The sequence below is a fragment of the Tenrec ecaudatus genome, chromosome 6, assembly GCF_050624435.1.
Source record: "Tenrec ecaudatus isolate mTenEca1 chromosome 6, mTenEca1.hap1, whole genome shotgun sequence".
NCBI classification, from domain to species: domain Eukaryota; kingdom Metazoa; phylum Chordata; class Mammalia; order Afrosoricida; family Tenrecidae; genus Tenrec; species Tenrec ecaudatus.
Window position 1 is genome coordinate 68,535,984 of NC_134535.1, and position 9,503 is coordinate 68,545,486.

General features: G+C 42.3%; 1 pseudogene; it reads right to left on the reverse strand.

The window, feature by feature from the left end:
* Positions 1 to 1,025: 1,025 nt before the first annotated feature.
* On the reverse strand, positions 1,026 to 1,419 carry LOC142450851 (large ribosomal subunit protein eL27-like; annotated as a pseudogene).
* Positions 1,420 to 9,503: the final 8,084 nt, after the last annotated feature.

Genomic DNA, 9,503 nt, shown 5'->3' on the forward strand with positions numbered 1-9,503 from the left:
GTCCCTGGTCTGGGAACATAGAACCGTCTACGAGGGGAAACAGCTGACGTGCTGCAGCCTCCACGCCCACCTCTGCGTCTAAGTGAGCTCTCGCACGGAAGCCGCAGGGTGGCCTCTCCACAGTACCCACTGACATCATGTCCATTTTGACCCAGAGGGACCCCATAGGACAAAGTCGAACAGCTCCAGCAGCCTTCGGAGACGGTCTAAAGTCTCAGGAGCTTTACAAGGGCAGACAGCCGCCTCTTTCTCCAGTGGATTGGCCCGTGCGTTTGAGCGATTGATGAGCCCCTCAGAGACTAGCCCAGTAAACTGCCAACGCTCTCTTCCTAAATGAAAGCAAAAGCCTCTAAAAGCATGTGGCCCGCAAGCGAGCAAACGAGGGCGCTATCTCAGAAGTCACACAGCACAATCTCTGCCAGTCTCTTGGTGGAGGCCCTCACAAAGCCCACCCTGATTCAAGGGACGAGAATTTAGACCTTCCCGCACCACCACCCCGCTCTCTGCGCACGCGCGCGCACGCTCCACGTAAAAAGGTGTCAAAGAATCGGTAGACGTCCACAGCTGACGAAGGAAGAAGGGCAGAGAGCAAGACTTATAGACTGTCGTTGAAACTATGCCATGCCCTGTGGTCCCTGAATAGCCACAGATCCACGGTGATGAGCCAAAGCAGGGCAAAGGTCCCATAACTTCGTTTTATATTGTTTCCATTTATTGTTTTCAAGAAAGGCCTATTTCTTTATTCACTTATTGGGGAAAAAAAGGGAAAGATAAGTTCTAAAGAGGGGTCAAGTCTGGTGCATGGCCTGTTTTTGTAAAGCCTATCAGCTGAGAAAGGTTTTTACATTTGTCAAGACTTGTTTTAAAAGGAAGACGAAAAGGTATATGAGATGAGATCTCCAAATCCTAAAATGTTTACTATCTAGTACTATACAGAAAAATGTTTACCGACTCTCATTCAACCCCCACCTTTTTTTTTTTTTTTGCAAGAGGGGAAGTATTACTAAGTTCAAATCAAATAAGATCTAAAAACAAAGCTTCTGGAAGAACCACTTGATTTTGCCTCTCCTCAAATTTGACCTTGGCTTCCAGATGGGTCTTGCGTTTAAGGGCAACATATCCAAAGACCTTCTTTTTGATGGCATCCAAGGGGGTGTCCATGGAGTACCTTGTGAACATGAGGTGATTTTAGTTAGAAACCTTCACAAAAGACTTGATCTTTGACCTCTTGGCAAGTTTCTTCTTAGCCACGGCAGTTGTCACTTTGTGGGGATAGCGGTCAAATCCAGCCACCTGAGTATAGTGGTAGGAGCAATGTGAAGTGTCCTCATCCATGTTCTTCTCCATAACGGCTTTGCATCCAGGGTCGAATTCGGCCATGGCCAGCACCACCTTCTGGAATGTCATGAACTTGCCCATTTTGAATGCAAGGCTGACAGCAGAAAGCTCAAAGGTACTTTCAAATGTGTTTTCTGGTGGTTACTAAATAGACTGATCAGTAAACATACCAATAGGATACTTTTAACATGCAGACTTTCATCATAAAACTAATTGGGAATTATAACACAAGACTTTTTCCTATCAGTTATCCTTTAATATATCCATTAATGTAACAGGAAGTTGTGAAAATATTTTAGACATAAGTAGACACCTTCAGGGAATGAGTTGGTAGGCCTGGAGATCAGGACCAGAGTCTTGGGGGACACCAAAGTCTCAACCATTGTTCACAAAGACAGTGTTGGTTCTCCATCCTAATTTGGTGGGAAGCAACTGGGGTCTTGGAAGCTCATGAACAGCCATCTAAGGTGCGACCACTGACCTCTCCCCATATGGAAGTGAGAAGAGCGATGATAAGCAAAGACGCCATCAGAAACAAGTCCTTTAATGGACTGATGAGCCACCCAAACATTAGTCTCCACAGTCTTGACACCAAAACTAGATGGTGTCAGCAACCACTACCAACTATTCCGAAAAGGATCCCACTAGAAGGTCCTGGATAGAGTGGGAGAAAAACGTGGAACAGAATTCAGGGTCATACAAGAGATCCGGCTTATTGGTTGGGGAGATACTAGTGAGACCCCGAAGACCTCTTTAGTCACCCTTTAGGTCTAGAACTGAACGTACCCCCATGTTAGAATAATCAGCCTTTTAAGACAGAAAGGACAACATTCACTCAAGGACAAAGGTCAGGGGGGTTAGGAAATGAAGAGGAATAGAAACAGAAAATAGGGAGGAAGTGGTATGTGCTGATGCACTGAGGAGATTGAAATGAATGAGTTGGATCAACGTGTATAAATTGTCGCATATTGGATGTGCTCTGCAAATTTTCACCTAATTCACAATAAAAGTATTTTTAAGGGCCCAGATGGTACAATGTTTAATAGCTGGGCTGCTAACTGAAAGATCAGTAGTTCAAACCCACCCAGGTACTCTGACGGAGTTAAATTAAAAACCCTGTCAATTTATTCCCATATAAAAAGTATAACCTAGGAAACCTTATGCGACAGTTCTACTACAGGGGCACCATGAGTTGGAATCGACTCAATGACATACAAACACAGTGCATATTCCATGTCCCACTTTCACAGTCTTGCTCTCATTTTCCTGTCTTCCAGTAGCTCCCTTTATTAAGTGTGTTCGTTCAGGTAGACTAGAGAAACAAATTCATAGACATTCATATGTGTATAAGAAAGAGTTCTATAAAAGAGCGATTGTACCTTAAGAAAACATCTCAGCCCAGACCAGGTTTTAAGTCCATAAATCTGGTATTAACCCATATGTCGGTTACCAATCTATAAATTCTTCTTCAGACTCACACAGCAAGAAAGATCACAACCCATTGGATGAAAAATCTTGTGGATCCAGCGGTGGTGGAAGCATCTCAATGCTGGTGTGGGTCTCCACTTGGCTCTTCAACTCCAGGGCTCTGGCTCTATCAGACTAGCTCCATGTGGTTTGTCAAGAGGAATGTCTCGAAGGGAGTCTCTGCATGTCCCTTCTCCAGTGAGCTATTTAACTCCGTGGCGCCTCCAAATGAGGTCATCAAGCTGTGACCTAATTGACAGGCTAGTTGACCCCAGATTATACAACTGCCACACTAAGCAACCTTTTCCCTCTCTTCCATCCACTTCCCATTTTTTGAGTGCAGCTTCCTTTTCCCCTCATGTGACTTCCTTCCTTCCAAGTCATCACCTAAATCACTACCAGTTGCAGTCATGTAAATTCTGACTCAACGAGTTTACATGTGTGTGTCTGAGTAGAACTGAACTCCACAGTGCTTTCAAAGCTATGCCCTTTGGGGAGCAGATCACCATGTCTTCCTTTTGATGTGTCTCAGGGGAAGTCAAATAGCAGCCTTTCAGCAGTCCTTAAGTGGCAGTCAAAATTCCTTACCATTGCAAGTCATCCCCAATCCAGCCCATTCCCACATTTCTAGCCTCTTTGTTTACATCCCCACTACCTTGTCTCATACCTATAGTAGATTAGTGCTCTTCCTTGAAAGCTCATATTATTTCATGTTCCCATAAATTTCGCTGTTCTTAAATCTAGAAATGCTCGTCCTAATTACATTGAAAATATGCTATTCCTCATGACTCCTGGGCTGATCGCCCTACGCAAAATTGATGGCTCAGTGCTCTGTATTTGCATGGCATGTTGCTCTTTGAAGATCTATATAACACTTGCTTTTTTTCTGTTTTGTACTGCAATTTGTTTCTTTCCTAGTTCGAGATAAACTTGTCACTAAAAACTCAAAGTCCACTTCGATTTTACTTTTCTTCCTTAAAAAAAAATTTTTTTTTTAATGGTCACTCAGACCACTATTTAGGTTTGAGGGGTAAGTAATCTGGAGGGATTTTGTTTAAGTTTTTTTTTTTTAAGAGACGGGGTCTCGCTATGTTGCCCAGGCTGGAGTACAGTGACTATTCACAGGCGCCATCCCACTACTGATCAGCACGGGAGTTTTGACCTGCTCCGTTTCCGACCTGGGCCGGTTCACCCCTCCTTAGGCAACCTGGTGGCCCCCCGCTCCCGGGAGGTCACCATATTGATGCCGAACTTAGTGCGGACACCCGATCGGCATAGCGCACTGCAGCCCAGAACTCCTGGACTCAAGCGATCCTCCAGCCTCAGCCTCCCGAGTAGCTGGGACTACAGGCGCGCGCCACCACGCCCGGCGAAGTTTTTTTTTTTTTAAAGAAACATACCACATATTTTTACACAGCCCATCTCAAGAAATGAAATCAATGACAATATCCTGTTAAATCCTCCATATATGTGGTTCTTTTTCTTCCCTCCTCACTCAATAATCCATCCCTTCCTTCTCCGTTACTGTCCCTGGCCTCTTAGTCTTCAAAGTCTTGTCTATAGGTGCATAAAACATGCTTCTTTTTCTATGTTTTTTTTCCTTATCACAATGGTGTTATTGAATACTTATCTTTATTAGATGACTAGGTTTGCTGTTATATCTATATATGTTGATCTCTTCAAATAGTAAAGCTCCCTGAGGGCACAAACTAATTTACACTTGTTATTATCTAAAAAAAATGTACAAAAACAATGTTTAAATAAATCAATGACTGCATAAATGAATGATCCCAGATGCCTTTTTCCTTTTCCTGTGAATCTATCCTTTTCCCAAAGCTCATCCAAAGGTGCAGCTCTGGTTGTCAAGTTGATCTTTCTCTGTTCTTGTTCTCATGACTTTTCTCTTCTCAGAGCCCTTATATTATGGGGGGAAATCATTCCACGTTCTTCTAGCAATTTTATGGCCCCACTTTCATTGAATCAATATCAAAGCACTTCAAAAGTCAATGTATCCCTCCACATGACTTTTCACAGTCCAGTGCAACCACATGCATTTCATCATCACAAGTTCTGCCCAGAGTTTCATAGTACACAGACCACATGTCTATCCATAAGTCAACCATCATATTTTTCTAGCTTACCTTTTGTTACCCTGAAAAAGAAAATTTAAGTCCTTGCATTTCATTACAGTCACCACTATATATCCAACCTTTGAAGACTTTTAAAGAAGGGGAATATTATTTTTGCTCAAACATGAAGATTATTTTACTCATTAAAAAAGAGAAACAGGAGACTCAAAGCCCATTGGTAATGGGTGAGCGCAGAGTGGAGCCTCAAAGCCCATCGACAGCCAACCGAACGCCCCCTTACTGAAGGGTTGTGGGGAGGAGATGAGCCAGTCAGGGTGCAGGGTAGCAACGAAGAAACATATAACTGTCCTCTATTTCTTAAATACTCCCCCCCACCACTATCATGATCCCAATTCTACCTTACAAATCTGGCTAGACCAGAGGATGTACATTGGTACAGATAGAAACTGGAAACACAGGGAATCCAGGACAGATGACTCCTCCAGGACCAGTGGTGAGAGTGGTGATGCCTGGAGGGTGGAGGGAATGTGGGGTAGAAAAGGGGAACTGATTACAAGAAACTACGTATAGCCTCCTCCCTGGGGGATGGAAAGCAGAGAAGAGGGCAGGGGTACATGTCGGACAGTGTAATGTATGACAAAATAATAACAATGTATGAATTATGAAGGGTTCGTGAGGTAGGGGGAGTGGGGAGGGAGGGGGAAAATGAGCAGCTGATATTAAGGGCTCAAATGGAAGCAAATGTTTTAAGAATATAGATGGCAACAAATGTACTTATATTCTTGACACAATGGATGTATGTATGGATAGTGATAAAAATTGTACGAGCCCCCAATAAAATGATTTTAAAAAGAGAGAGAAACATAATAAGGAAAAAGATTGACTTGTCCCTGGTGGCACAGTAGCATGGTGGCATAACAGCAATTTGGCTGCTATCCACAAGGTCAGCAGTTTGAAAACATCAGCTGCTCCTCTGGAGAAAGATGAGACTTTCTACTCTAGCAAGGAGTTACAGTCTTAGAAATCCACCGTGGCACTTCGGCCCTGTCCTGTAGGGTTGCTATGAGTCAGAATTGACTAGAAGGCAGTAAGTTTGTACCCAAATGAGCAGAAGTAAGTTTGGAATGTGCAAACTAACTTTTGAGATCACCTAGGAATGGGGACCACAGCTTTTCTCTCAGTTCATTGCACTGTGGTTCCCATGGAATTTCTAGACAATGACAAATTAGAAAAAGTAGGTCAGTAGACTTTTGAAAATCCTATGTATAACAGTGGAACATTGTCTGATATACTGCTGGAAGACGAGGTCTTCAGGTTGGAATGCCACTGTAAACTCCCCACCCCCAACACACACACAAACCCCGCCCACTGCCACTGAGCTTATTTGGACTCCTGATGACACTCGTTAGGGTTTCCAAGACTATACATTGTAATGACAGCAGACAGCCTCATCTTCTTTTTACAGATTAGTAGGCAGGTTGGAAGGCACCTAAATATGATTAGAGAAGACCTTAATGCTGTGGAAGGAACAAGTTCTTGGGACCTTGTTTACTGATGTGGCATGACTCAAAATTAGAAGAAACCATTTCAAACACCATTAATATTAATAATTCATTATAATGATCAATATCATTCATATATTCATAAAATTGGCAAAGTATGAATCTAGGAAATTTGGAAGTTGTACAAAATAAAATGGATGCATATAGATTGACATCCTAGGGATTAGTGAGCTGAAACGGACTGGTATTAGCCATTTGGAACCTGACAACCATGTAGCTTATTATACTAAAAATGACAAATTAAAGAGAAGAGATGTAGTATTTATCTTCAAAAAGAACATTTTAAGATCTGCCTTGAAGGGCAATGTCTTTGATATGACTATTATTTACATTTGCACACCAACCACAAAAGCTAATGAGGAAGAAAATGAAGAATTCTACCAGTTTTTTCAGTCTGCGATTGATCAAACATGCAATAAAGATGCAATTACTGGTGATTGAGCTAGTCTATGGAAAAAGACATCATGTTTGGTAAAGGGAAAGAAGACCCTTAATGAGACAGATTGACATAACAGTTACGACAATGGGATCAACTGTGGTAATTGTGAGGATGGTGTTTCAGTCTATTGTAGATAGGGTCACTCCGAGTCAGTTGAACAAAACGCATGACTAATAAGTCTTGTGCTATCCTCAAGTTTGTCATATTTGTCAGCGTTTTGTTGCAGCCAGTGCCAATACATTTGGTTGAGTCACCTTCTTCTTTTTCTCTGACCCTCTACTTTACCAAGCATAATGTCCTTTTCCAGGGACTGGTTTCTCCTGATAACATGCCCAAAATGTATGAGAAATCTCACTCTCTTTGAGAAGGATGTACTTCTTCCAAGACCAATTTATTTGTTCTTCTGGCAGTCCACGGTATTTTCAATATTCTCCACCAACACCATAATTCAAATGTATCTCTTCTGTAATCTTATTTATTTTCCAGCTTTCACACACATATGAAAATATAAGGTGATTGAAAATACCATGGCTTGCCATCTAAGTGAGGCATCAACTAAGTCCACATAGAAGAAACATACCAACCTGTGTGATGAAAGGATTGTAAATAATAAATCCAAATCCAATGATGGAAATGGTGTCAGAGCTTAAATTCTGAACACATGCTTTGCAGAAGGCTATAGATGACAGTGGAAACCCAAAATCCATTAATCTCTAGTGAATCCCCTTATTACAGTTGTGGGGTGTAAATAACCTTGTTATCAGAAAGAGAGCAATGTAAAGTCAATTATGGCAGACACAGGTAAGTTAAAATGTAATGTCTTATCATTTGATCTCCCTTTGACTCATCCCCCTCTTTAAAATCATTTTATTGGGGGCTAGAACTCTTATCACAATCCATACATCTATCCATTGTGTCAAGCACATTAGTACACTTGTTGCCATCATCATTCTGAGAACATTTTCTTTATACTTGAGCCCTTGGTATCAGCTCCTTACGTTTTCTCCTCCCTCCCTGCCCTCCCCTCCACCCTTGATAATTTATAAATTATTATTACATATTATATCATTATTTTGTCATGTCTTACATTATTCAATGTCTCCCTTCACCCACTTTTCTGTTGTCCGTCACCCAGGGAGGGGGTTATATTAGATCCTGTGATCAGTTCCCCTTTTCTACCCCACCTTCTCCTTTCCCTCCTGGTATTGGTATTGCTACTCTCATTATTGGGCCTGAGGGGTTTATATGTCCTGGATTCCCTGTGTTTCCAGCTCTTATCTGTACCAGTGTATATCCTCAGGTCTAGCCTAATTTGTAAAGTAGAACTGGAATCATGATAGTGGGGGAGAGGGAGCATTAAAGAACTAGAGGAAAGTTGTATGTTTCATCGTTGCTATACTGCACCCTGACTGGCTCGTCTCCTTCTCTTGACCCTTCTGAAAGGGGATGTCCAGTTGCCTACAGATGGGCCTTGGGTCTCCACTCTGTATCCCCCTCATTCACAATATGATTTTTTGTTCTTTGATGCCTGATACCTGATCCCATCGACACCTCGTGGTCACACAGGCTGGTGTGGTTCTTCCATGTGGGCTTTGTTACTTCTCAGCTAGATGGCTGCTTATTTAGCTTCAAGCCTTTAAGACTCCAGACGCTATATCTTTTGATAGCCGAGCACCATCCATTTTCTCCACATTTGCTTTTGCACCCGCTTTATTGGGAAGGTGAACATCATGGAATGCCAGTTTAATATAACAAAGTATTCTTGCATTGAGGGAGTACTTGAAAGAGGACCAATGTCCATCTGCTACCTTAATACTAAACCTATAAATATATGCACATAGTTCTATTTCCCGTCATTATATTGAAATATATTTACATATGTATATGTCTGTACTTAGACTTCTGTAAATGCCCTTTGCCTCCTAGTTCTTTCCTCTATTTGTTTTTACTTTCCTCTTGTCCCACTATCATGTTCAGCCTTCATCTGGGCTTCAGTAATTCCTCTTGGTTACATGGCCCTTGCTCAAGCCCTGCCAGGCCTCCTACACCCTCCTCGCCATTGATTGTTGTTCCCTTGTCCCTGGGTTTTTTTAACACCCACTTCCTTTCCCCACCTTCCCCTCTCCTATGTCCCCCTGAACCATTGGTCCTGTTTTCTCCTCCAGATTGTTTATCCAGCCTATCTTATCTAGATAGACCTGGAGAGATAATAATATACACACAAAACAAGATAGAGCAAAACAAAGCAACAAAAGAAAACAAAACAACAACAAAATCCAATGACAAAAAAAAAAGAAAATCCTATAAATAGTTCAAGGTCTGTTTGTTGACCTTTAGGAGAGTTTTCCGGTGGAATATGATGGAGTGTCACACCCTGGTCCCAAAGTCTATTTTTGGTATTCTATCGGGACTTCCTTGCTTTGCTCCCCTTGCTGTTCTGTTGCACACCCTTTTGTTTTGCCTCGGTGTGGTGGGGTTAGATCAGGCGCAATTCCTGCACTGTCTCCAATTTTGTGCCCCATAGGGCCATGGGACAGTGGGGGATGTCATGTCTCGTAGCAGGGCCAGCCATTTGGTCCTTCTCTGTACATTCGCTGCTCCGAGCAG